At 35.5% G+C, this 13074-nt stretch overlaps 1 pseudogene across 1 annotated transcript in view; it reads right to left on the bottom strand.

The window, feature by feature from the left end:
* Positions 1 to 8262: 8262 nt before the first annotated feature.
* The window catches only part of LOC143236078 (uncharacterized), a 314870-nt pseudogene continuing 310058 nt past the window's right edge, over positions 8263 to 13074 (bottom strand). Inside the window, exon 7 of the transcript XR_013019440.1 lies at positions 8263 to 12449. The product of XR_013019440.1 is annotated as an uncharacterized LOC143236078 (transcript). The remainder of the gene's footprint in view (positions 12450 to 13074) is intronic.

Below are 13074 nucleotides of genomic sequence, written 5' to 3'. Positions count from 1 at the left end.
TATGGATAAATAATTCATTAAATGAAGACAGTTTTAATGAGACAAGAAGTGACACCTTATTTCATAAGAATATTGCAGAAATTGGTCAAATCATTATATCCTATCATGTGTAATTAGTGTATTCATTTGCTAGTAACTATTAACATATCCCATTATCGCTTTAGCAATTGCAGAGCGGTGAACAATAGAGTTTCCTTGCCACATTTACATTTCACACATATTTAGATGCTTTTGAAACTTTTAAATTGTTATCCAAACTTGTGTCCATGATCCTGATTTCTGTGCCCATGAGAAGTCCACTGGTGATTGAAACACTTTGTGAGAGTGAATCCTGGTTGCTGAGGTCCTGGCTTGATACACTGTACGGTGTAAATGTTGAAATAGTGCGTTCTGGCTATGCGGCAATTTGTCCATGGATAGATTCGCCAAACAAAATAGTTCATTTGGTATAACAACAACTATTCACAGAAATGTTAGGAAGGATTGTTCTCTGTGGTTGGGTTTGTTATCATGAAAATATTAAAAAACCAATATAAAAATGTAATTTAATTATCGTCTTATTAAATTAAATTCATACTAAAATTCATTTGTTTTCGTCAATGCATGTATGCCTCTTTAATGAAGAATTAATATTGTGCGACGGCCAATATGGATTATACGGAGATGTGATATATTTTAACACTGATCCCTAATTTAGCAGTGTAAGACAAGAGACAAGGCAGCTAGTCTTCACCACCAACCGCCAACCCTTGGGCTACTCTTTTACCAACGAATTCGCGACTCTCGAATTACGGATCGAGTATCATTGAAATCCTTTCATGCAAAATTTGGTGATTTCATCTGTCTTGTAATAATAAAGTCGTTGAGCAAACTGACTATAAAGAGGAAATGAAATATCAGGAACTACTTGGTTAGATATATTGTTGAATATCATAGAAAATTTTACGCCCAACTAAACAACAAATGAAATATAACCACTTTCAACCAATGATTCATCACAATTTCTTACGAATGAAGAAAGCAGGCAGAATAACCATTAGATATCTATATTTACTGTTGTTCTTGTTTGGTGGTTATTTCTTAAGTAATACACACTTGGTTTTTGAGCATACTCATCAAATGGAAATATCTTCGACATATCTTTGATAAACATTTATTCATATAAAATGTTTGTTACTGGGGTTGTTTAAAAATGTTCGAGCATGGCTAGGTAGTTAATGCGCTCAACTCCTAATCCGAGGGTCTCGGGTTCGAATCCTCGTCACACCAAACATGCTCCCCCTTTCAGCTGTGGGGTCGTTATAATGTGATGGTCAATCCCACTATTCGTTGGTAAAAGAATAGCTGAAGAGTTGGTGGTTGGTGGTGATGGCTAGCTGCCTTTCCTCTAGTCTTACATTGCTAAATTAAGGATGGCTAGCACAGATAGCCCTTGTGTAGCTTTGCGCGAAATTCAAAAAACAAATAAAACAAATTATTTAAAAAATAACTAAACATGCTTCTATATACCCATGCTTGATTTTAATACCGGAACGACAGTTAAGTAGCGTAGAACCGCACAGCATGCGAAAGGTTAACGTTTCGCTATACTCATCTGGTTACAAGTATCAACTGTAACTATGTAAACGTGTTGTTTTTTGCTGAAAAAAGTTTGTGTTTTGCTAACTTGTCTATAGGTGGTGGTAGGGTATTATCCTCAACTGTGGTATTGCCACAAAGCTTCACAAGTGGTTGGCTATCTGTGCTTTCCTTAACGAGTATCGAAGCCTAATGTTTAGCGTTATTGTTATTAACCCTCAATAATATCGAAGAGCTATCTGGAAGAAGGGCTCGTTCAGTGCAGTTGTGATGTAACGACGCTCACATGCCTCAAATATAGATTAATTTACTGTTTGACAGTATTTCAGTTCACATATAATGCCGAAATAATCAACTAAAATTTCCTTCAATTAACCTCAAATCTTGTGCAAAGCCAGTTTCAACATTAACCATGTTTATCATTTGTTTATTTTGTAAAACATACAACTAGCAGACGACGTAGGGTTTGCTCACAATGATTCTTTTTTTTTTTTTTTCTAACTTAGTGCGGTTCAGTTTGTTTGAAAACGTAGTTGTTTACTAAAGTTATCTGTTTGTTTTGTTATTATGTACAAAGCTACACAAAGGGTTACCTATGCTCTGCCTACCACGGATATCGAAATCCGGTTTCTCGTAGTATAAGTCCGCAGATGCACCACTGTGACACTGGGGGGGGGCGTTCTTAGTACCCACCACGGCTATCGAAACCAGGTTTCTAACGTTGTAAGTCTACAGAAATAAGTTCGTTTCGCTTGGTAAAACTTTAATATGAACAACAAAAGGACTCACACCATTCGCCAATACGAAACAAAGCGCACGTTTAACAAAACCAGGAATGGCATTTGCCCGCGTTGGTTTGATAGTATAAAGTGGAAATATGTTTTGGTCAGGCAGCATAATTCAAACTAAATTCACTTGATAAATCACATAAAAAACACAAAAATATGTGCAGCTTTTTTTTTTAAATATCGAGTGATAAAGAGTTTCGTAGAAGCTGTATGACAAAACTTTGGACACCAGACTTTCTTCTGAACCTCGGAATGTATTGAACTCTGTTTGTATTGAAAGTAAAATGCCAGTGGTGGTAACCCTAACTCAGATGACATTTTAATGTACTTTATTCCCTGAATAATACAGTTTTTTTAATTATACTGGTGTATTACATTAAGTATTTTCACTCTTCTATTGCTATCTGTATTGTTTGTTTTTCCGCAGATTAAAAAATACGAGACAATTTTGCTGAAAATAAAATAAATCTAGTTCCAAAATCATGTTTATCTTTAAAGTTGAATACCGAATAATCAAGTAAATTCATCTCTTTTCATTCCACTAAATGTTGTGTTCACACTGGATTGAGTGTTGTTAAACACGAAACGGAATAACGGAAATGGACTGGAGTTGTACACAAGATAAGTACGAACAAATAGCACATTCATTAAAGCAAATAAACTTGTCACGTTTCGTACACAAGACAAGAGTGAACAAATGGCTCATTTATTAAAGCAAAGAGAATGAGCTGAGATCATGTGAATACTGCCTTAAGTTATACAACACTACTTCCTTGTGTAAACATCATTCAGTTGAAGACACTACTGTTCTACAATAAAATAACTCAAGCAAGGATGATCCAAGTTTCTAATTAATTAATAAACTTCTAGCCATTTTAGATAATTAGGTTCATAATTAGATTTTCTGTCGTGACGATAGGTAAGGGAGATCACAGTAAACTGACACTTCTGTATTTAGCATTACACGAACTTTATTTTTATTTATCATTCTAATTCCAACTGTTTATCTTACGAAATATTTGAACTTAAGGTTGGAAACAAAGATTAGGATTAGTTGGATATTTTTAGGTTTTTTTTTACTCTAACATTTATTATTTCTAATAACTTATAAGTGAATGCGTGTTTTTCATTGTTGTTATACGCAAAACTTAAACAACAGGATCTCTGTACTGTGCGCACCACTGATTTCGAAACGATTTTTAGTGCTACAAGTCCCCAGACTTACTGCTGAGACCTAGTCCCCAGACTTACTGCTGAGACCTCTCTTCAGTAGCTTAAATTACTTATATTACTAAAAGCTGAGTTTCTATACCAATGGTAGACAGTGCACAGATTCCTATTGTGTGAAAACAAATCAACTTACTGCTGATCCACCAGAGGGATGAAAATAAATGAAGAAAAATTGTAACAATTTGTTAATTTAGCAGAGTAGTTCATTATTAGTTGAAATATTCTGGTAATTTGATATTAGTAGTACTAATCTCAGAGTCATCATGAAACAAAGCTATAGAAAAGGAGATTTTTGGTTTGGTCTTGATAACTCTTTAAACACGTATTCTTAAAAGTGAACGCATTTGTTATATCATTTTTGCCGTATTTCAAGAAAATGGGGCAAGGTTAATAACTGTAGTGTTTCTAGTAAATTAGATCCTACGTTTATTCGAGGTTGCGTTTGTGTCACAACTTTTATGAATTTCATTTTAATCTAATATTTACATTCATGACTTATCTCAGAATATACCTCAAATATTCTGCTTTTGTGAGCTAACGTGTTTGCTACTTGCTTGAGCGTGCGAATTTTGTGCACTGTAATATTGAATGTCATTATGAAAAGTGGTCTAGGTATGTTGTTTGGACAGCGAATACCATTCTTTAATTAAAAGTATAGAACAGCAGCCAGTGGAGTTTCTTCTATTCTGGAAGATAAATGATCTTCTTATGCAATGATAGCTAGGACTTCAATAGATTGGAAAAAGTGTATATTTTGTCAGGGTAACGAAGAAGGTCTAAAAGACCATAATGCAAAACTCCTGAATTTTTCAACAGAGTCAGTGTAGCCAGACATCCAAAGTGATGAAGATTTTACAAAATGTTTTCTGTGAGAACCTGCTTGAGTATCGTGTTAAATTGTACAAAACTGCTATTCATCATTCACAAATCACTCAGTCGTATCAAACAACAACAGTTTGAGTTTACTAGTTGAAGTGGATTTTTTAGCTAAACCACTGGCTCGATATAATCAGGACCGTCATCCATATGACAGAACTGCTTTATTGATTATCTGTGCTCTGCTTATCACGGGTATTGAAGTCTGGTTTCTAGTTTCTAGTGAAGTAAGTCTGCAGGCATACCGTTGTGCCACTGGGGAGGGGACAAATTGACAAGTATGTGAGATAAGTATCAATGAATTATATCTATTCTTGTAGTTGGTTGCCAAGGATATAAGTCTAGAAGAATGAAACAGTGTGTTTTGCAGCATTACAACAGTCTTATTTCTTTTTATAGGCCTGAAAGTTAACTTATCTTTGCTGGTGACAGTGTTACAGAAAGAGCCATGTAGTGTGACTAACAGCTGTCACCACCAATCCAGTTCTTAAAACTAATTAACCAGGAGTTGAAAGGAGTAACAAAAGTAATACTTTAAGGAGCAGGTGAAACATTATACAATACTGTTGTATATTTAACCACCGTATCAAGAAATTGGGTTATTCTAATGAAAATAACCATTTTTGATTCATGTCCTTTGCCTTTTCTCCAATGGCCTGCTGCAGGATCTATTGGTGTGTTTTTCAACAGTTTAATATGATTACCCTTAGAAGCACACTTTACCATCAATAAGCACGTGTGTTTTTTTTTATAGCAAAGTCACACTGGGCTATCTGCTGTGCCTAACGAGGCAAATCGAACCCTGATTCTAGACTTACCACTGTCTCATCAGAGGATACCATTGATTGAGTTCTGGTCTTTGTAACAACTAAAGGTAGAAAACGTACTTCAATATATATAGCATTTGCCAATGGTATTCATAACTTTACTCCAAGTTGCGAGGCCATCACATTTTGAACCGGTTTGGCCATTGTTTCTCATGTGATGAACTATTACAGATTGAATTTTTTTTACTGACCGACAGTAGTTACTCGACTATGATATTATAACTCCTTCAAACATTTAGAGCAATGCCTTTACACAATTAATTGCTTACAACAATGAATTTATACAGATGACTGTGGATAGAAAAATAAAATTATCGCTCATTAAACCAATGTGGTTGTTATATGATGACAGTACAATAATCCTCTACTGTTTGAACAATGCAATCTTTTGAGAAATTTGTCATGTCTTATTAGTATAAGAAGGTCCCTTGTGGTGGTACTTCAGTCAATTCTCTTAGATACAGTTCGTTCTTAGAACTTTGGCAACGAAGTACGAAGGACAAGCTCAAGTAACATGTTCATAGATCAAACTACAAGACAGCTACTTAGAACCATTATACATTATTTGGTCAAGAGTGACACACTGTAAATGAGCTCTCATGCCACGATTAATGGAACTGCTGTTATTTGTTTGTATATTTTTTGTAGTTAATCAGGCACAGAGCTATACAATGTTGTGCCGCTGGAGTAGTGGAATCGCTGTACAGAGGGATGTCCTGATGTGTTCCATCATTTGGTCAAGAGTGGAATGACCTCTGTAAATCAGTCCTGATATCACAAATAGTAAAACCATTGCCCAGAGAGATGTTTTGACGTACTTCTACCATTTGGCCACGAGTGAGTTTACCTTATAACCAGTCTGAATGACCTCTGTAAATCAGTCCTGATATCACAAATAGTAAAACCATTGCCCAGAGAGATGTTTTGACGTACTTCTACCATTTGGCCACGAGTGAGTTTACCTTATAACCAGTCTGAATAACCTCTGTAAATCAGTCCTGATATCACAAATAGTAAAACCATTGCCCAGAGAGATGTTTTGACGTACTTCTACCATTTGGCCACGAGTGAGTTTACCTTATAACCAGTCTGATGTCATAAATAGTAGTAGTATGACCACTGTAAATCATATCACAAACATCTACAATACAACTAGCAACTTTCAGTTGTAAAAAAAAAAAAAACGCACAAAGGGCAATGGGTGTTGTAAAGTTGTTCTTGCATCTACACCAGCATGTGGTTCTCCAACTGAGGGTATAAATATTGACAACAACTAGGGTTCCAACAAAGCTTACGAAAATCAGTCAAATAAAAAGACTGGTGTAATATTATATCGATACAGCCCTATATTGTTCCAATGTAGCTGACACCTTATATCCAGTGATTGTGGCCATATGTTAAAGACGCTATATATTCCAATTGTTTTAATCTACTGGTGCTACCGTAATACATTTAATGTAGTACTCTGATGCTAGGAAAAAAAACAACTTCTTTCGACAACTCGCTGTTTTGTATGTTTTGTTTTATTAGTATGAATAGAAGTAAAAGCAAACTAATTTAATTATGTGTGAGATGTACTTGAAGTATTGTAGCACTAATAGAACGTTTAAAGTAATTTTAGAACATTTCACCCATTTTACATTTGAGAACATTATCATAGCATCAAAATTAATCCTTAATGTTCAAGGTTTCACATGTAAATGACCAGGTGGTTAGAGTGCTTGACCCGCTATCTTAGGGTCGCGGGTTCGACTTTCCCGTCTTACCAAACATGCTTGCCCTTTCAGCAGTGGGGTGGGGGTATACTGTGATGGTCAGTCCCACTACTCATTGGTAAAAGACTAGCCCAAGAGTTGGTGTGGAGTGGTGATGACTAGTTGCCTTTACGATGTTCAAAACTAACCAAATAAAAATATTTGCATATAATTATACTTTGAAAAAGGAACCCAAAAGATGCTGTATCTGCCTTTATTTGGACTATATTTGTTTTCGAAGTTTAACAGCTACAGTAATGATTTTATTCGATGAATTATCGTTAGTTAGATAAGTCAAATGTCAAGTGCCTTTAGAGAGGTGGTGTAAAAGAGATATTCTATTCAGACATATGGCAAGGAATCAACTTGTTTTACACAGTTAAACAGCGACTAATTTTTCTTTTAATATCCTGTAACATCTGACTATAACTGTGCAATACTTTATTTTTCCACCTGTTTGTTTATAAACGTCTTTTGTTTTCTCAGAATAAAAATATGTGATAGGAAGTTATCACCAGCAAGTACAATCATGAATTTATGACGAACCACTTAACTTGAAGAAATAAATATTTAGTATCCTTATTATTCAAGGCCAGCATGGCCAGGTTGTTAAGGCGCTCGACTCGTAATCTGAGGGTTGCGGGTGCAAATCCCCGTCACACCAAACATGTTCGCCCTTTCAGCCATGTAGGCGTTATAACGTGCCGTTCAATCCCACTGTTCATTGGTAAAAGAGTAGCCCCAGAGTTGGCGGTGGGTGATGATGACTAGCTGCCTTCCCTCTAGTCTTACACTGCTAAATTAGGGTCGGCTAGCGCAGATAGCCCTCGTGTGGCTTTGCGCGAAATTTAAAAACAAACTCCTGGAACATAAATAAGAGAATTTCGTACAAGTAGAGAGAGTTCTAACTTTTAGTCCTACGCTGCTACAGCGATAAGTATACGGATTACAATGTTAAAATCAGAGGTTCGATTCCCCTCGGTGGACTCAGAAGATAACCTAATGTGGTTTTGCTATAAGAAACACACACACGTGTCGAGTATAATGACGTACTTACTTTAGCCTATGTTGGAGAGATCGAATAATAAAGATTCTATTTGATTTCATAAATAGAGTGTTTGGAACCAGATATTTTAACGCCATACTTTGAAAACATTATATATCTGTGTGAAATAATTTCGTATTAATTTCGACAGAAAAGCAAACAAGTTCACCATTAATTGATAAATTTTATTCTAAGTATTTTCGTTCTTGTGGTCACATCGACTAAATACAAAAATCAATACTGGTTTTACAATTTGAGAACCCGTACCTTCAAAAGGTGGGAGGTTGTTTTGTACAAAAGCTATTTTGATGTACCTTAGTCTTTTTTTAGAAAACACTGAGGCAATAAGTTCACGTGGAAGAAAAAAACCAGAAATACGATTTAAAAAGAAAACGAAAAACAAGTTCAAATATTGTTTAATACAAATGAGTATAACCTAGATGACGGATCTCTTGATTCGTTACTTAGATTAAGGATTATCTAATAACTGTTTCGAAAATGTATACAATGTTTATGCTAATAATAATACGATTTATGAGCAAAGACACACATAAAAAGTAATGATCGATCTAACTTGAGCATCTAGTAAGAATTACTATTGTATAACAAAATTATACCACAATATATCTTAGTGAATTTTGTTAGATTATTATGACATTTTAAGAACATTCTGGCACTTTTAAAACATTTTTTTTTCACGTTTGCCCTCCCCTTTCTTTGAAACAGCGGGCTTACAACACTAGAAACCGTGTTTCGATATCCGTAGTGGCCGGCAAATTAAAGATGTAGCTTTATGTTTGACTTTAAACAACTATTTTTAGTTTGGAATTAATTTAAACAGCTTAAACTTATTCGAAGGAAATGGAAATTGTGGGGAAGGACTCAACATTTTTTGTCATTTTGCGTTTCAAAAACTATAAATTTGTAAGATAAATAAAGTCAAAGAGATATATAGGTAGAAATTCAATAGAATATTTCAGTGAAATATAGCTGTGGCGAAATTTTCCTTCTCGAAAACGAGTCATTTTACTTTAATTCTATAAAGCTCGTGCACACAACAATTCACAGTACAATAATGAATCCAAATATTTTTTTTTTGTTTTCTTGTTTTAACTTAAGGAAGAAATATAAAATCGATACAGTAATAAGGTAATTTCCAATCCTATGGAGAGAGATGTAAAAACTATCTTTTATTATTTAGGAAAAAAATTCAGCTAATGCAAAGGTTTTAATGTTTTTGTTTTTAATTGGATACAATTAATAAAAGTGCTCATACATAGCGGTATAGTGAGTAGTGACATCTGCAGGCTCTTAGAAATACTAACAACGGTAAATTTTAAAGATTTACCTTTCCTTAAATCTAATTTCTTAATGTTCTCAATTCGAAATAGCAACCAAGAAATAATTTCATTAGATTTATATAGGAAAGTTCATTTTTCATTCAGTGTATTGCCGCAGGCTCCAGTTTTAGCAAGTAATAAACCCTTTAAACTTCGAAATTGATCACTTACTCTAAATTAAGTAAAACAATAGTGGCTTAAAACGCTGAAAACTAGGACTGAATCCCTTCCGTGGGCACAGCCTAGAGAACTCATAGTATATATCTCGGCGTTACATTATAATAATGCTTGACTTCCGCATTTAGTAAAAAGAATACATATCACATGCACCGCCTGCTTACTTTTGATCTTTCTGCTTGACAAAACTGAGCCCTTGAAAGTTAAAGTCTAGGTTATTTATGACAATGAAAAGCTACTATTTACTAGCGATTAGTTTTAAATTCTCTCATCTGCTTATTTCTTTAGGTGACTCTAGCTTCTAGAACGACACTGATAACATGTCTTCTGGTAATACTCTGATACATCTAATGATGTAGGAATACTGAGTAAAATCAACAATAAACGACAAAAACAAGACTGTTAGAAAACAGCTTTAAAATGAGAGAAAATCCATTCTTCATTGGCAAGGATGCACAATTGAAATGTTTGACTAAATGTAGCTGTTTTATGAAATATTTTTAATAAACACACTGTAAAGACAAGTATCACAGTTTGAATAGGTTACCAAAGACGCCAGGAAAAATCCGTTACCGACGACGAACAAGAAAAAATAGATTAACGTGAATGAAAAGCGCAGAAGGAATTAATTATGTTACCCTGAAGACATTGTTGATTTTAATTATGAGCTTAACGTGTACTGTTTTTATATATGAAGCATTACATTAAAAAAGAAACTTCATAGAACTGCAATAAATTAGTTTTAGTTTCCAGTTATTCTGTCCAACCATTTACTGAATGCTTTGTTATAATTAATTATTTCATAATATGCCGACTAGGGGCTTGTGGAAGAAGAGTTTTCAGAGCCAAAGTAAAACTCAACTTATACATACCTACGTATAGCTGTTGCACTTCGGCATAGTTCTTGTATAGTTCTAACACTAAAACACGAAAAAGAAGTCTGATATATTTATATATACATACATACTTATAGAGGGCGGGAGAATTTTATTGTACAATTAGCACTAAATAAAACATTGCAATGACAACTGAAACTTTTTTTAAGAATAAGACGTGAGTAATTAAACTACGTTCTGAACGAAATAACTGTATAGTTGCTTTTTTATTCCCCCAGTATTTAAATTGATATAATAATTTTTAATATGTACGTTGAAAAAAATAAAGATCACTTTAACAGTTTGGCACTAGACAATCAATAATAATTTGAACTACTTCTCCTGTGAAACTATAGAGAATCTATTCTGGTCATCACTATACATGTCATTTTTTTCAAAGACAGGTTAAACAATTGCTTGCAACAAACTCTCAAAATTGTCGGTTCTGTTGAGCTATACAAAATTTGATCTATTGTATCTCTTATTATTACTTTTTGTTCATTTAAAAAAAAATTGTAAGTATTGTTGTTTGTTGTCTTACAATCTGATCTTACATATTAATTTTGCGAACATTTTAAGAGCCTCTGAAGTACATGCCCCCAAATAATAATAACCATCGAGGATCTTTCACGCACTCAAATAAATTGGTAAACTTAATGCTGCATAGATGCAAAGCTACAAACTTTGAGGAACACCTGAATATATTGGAGTTAAATATATAATTTCATGAAATAATACAATTTTTATTTTGTTCTTTTTTTCTGTCATCGTTCATCATTGGAAGGGTACGAGTTCTCTGACGAGCCACAGCAAGGGCGTCATTGCTGACGTATGAAATTCTCACGCCCCCATAAGCTCTTCGTGGCGGCAGTTCGTAAGGGTAATCGTCGGAACTCGAACTTGAACAGGTGCTACAACAGTCTTCGTCAATTGGTTTAACAACTCTCGAACTCAGAAACTTATCCACTACTTTACTCTCAAACTCCATGTCATGTAGTTTAGATTTAGCTCCTGGGGTTTGTGAATAAGACAGCTTTTCTGCATCGTTGCTTAAACTATCTCGAAAATTTTCCTCTGACGAAGGATGACCACCATAGCTTCTGCTGCGAGGAATGGCACCACGGGAAGACGAATGTTTGGCAGTTCGGCCACTAGATGGCAGGGCTTTCGCGGAAACTTTATGGGATGATGGTACAGTCTCCTCACTGGATGAAGAACTAGAATCACTTCCAGGTTCAGCTCGACAACTGTTATGCCGCGACCGAGTTCCAGCATTGGAGTCTGTACCATTGCTAGAAGGCGGGTCTTTGATAACCTTAGGATCAAAGTGAACACACAATTGTCTAGAGGAAGATCCACTATTGGAACTAGCTCTACCTCCGGAACATGGCCTGGAAGACTCCTCGTCAACCTGAAAACACTTTTCTGCTACATCTTGTACAACTGGGGGGGTCAATGGTGGCGTTCCTTGCGCCGATGTACTGGCATCTCGCGTGAGGTCTGGCATAGAACAATGAGCTCCCGATAGACGATGCTGGTGTTTCTGAATCACAGACAGCTGCCGCCTCTGCTGGCGATGTTGTATTTCCTGGACAAACACTTCAGCGTTGGCCATAAGCGCGTCTAATGTAAAATCCGAGAGGTTCAAAGGTTCTCTAGTCCGGCCGTTACTGCTACCGTAAGTACTACCACATTCTCGGGGACTGTTACCGATTCTCTCTCCCACAAGAGTCATTCCTCCATCGACACTCTTTTGAACTCTCCATACCTTCTCAACCTTTTCAATTTGCTCAGAGCGAAGAGAACTGTGATCCGAAAAACTGTCCTGGTACGGAAGGGAGGAAATCCCAGATTTACGGCTTAGAGAAGGGCTCTGGCTTGGACTCTGTTTAATACTTTGGTCACGGGATGACGCCACTGGGCTAGCTCTTGAGCTTGATTTAGATATTGGCAGCTCACCTAGGGCACAAAAAATAATTAATTTCAAAAGAAAAGAACAAGTAATGTTTACATACAAAAGATGTGTAATTATATAGTCTAACCCAACCTTAACTTGGGAAATTAGTGTTTAAATGTATTAATTATATAGCCTAACTCAATCTTAACTCAGGGGCCTGGCATAACCAGGTGACTTAAGGTGTTCGACTCGTCATCTAAGCGTCGCGGGTTCGAAACCCCGTTGCACCAAACATGTTCGCTCTTTCAGCCGTGGGGGCGTTATAAAGTTACGGTCAATCCCACTATTCGTTGGTAAAAGAGTTGTCAGTGGTAGTGATGACTAGCTGCCTTCCCTCTAGTCTTACACTGCAAAATTAGGGACGGCTAGCGCATATAGCCTTCGTGTAGCTGTGCGCGAAATTCAAAAACAAACAAATCTTAATTTGGGAAATTATTGCCCAAATGTATAATTATACAATATAACCCACCTTTAAGTTGAGAAATTATTGTTTGTTTAGTTTTTCTTATTTTCTGTGTGTAAAGTAAACAATTTTTTTTCTTTTTTCACATATTTACAATATTTTCTGCACTTAGATTTAAAATTTGAGAACCAACTTACTTTTATGTCACATCAACATTACACACA

The sequence above is a fragment of the Tachypleus tridentatus genome, chromosome 13 (assembly GCF_004210375.1).
Source record: "Tachypleus tridentatus isolate NWPU-2018 chromosome 13, ASM421037v1, whole genome shotgun sequence".
In the NCBI taxonomy this organism is placed as follows: domain Eukaryota; kingdom Metazoa; phylum Arthropoda; class Merostomata; order Xiphosura; family Limulidae; genus Tachypleus; species Tachypleus tridentatus.
This window is presented reverse-complemented; position numbering and strand designations above follow the sequence as displayed.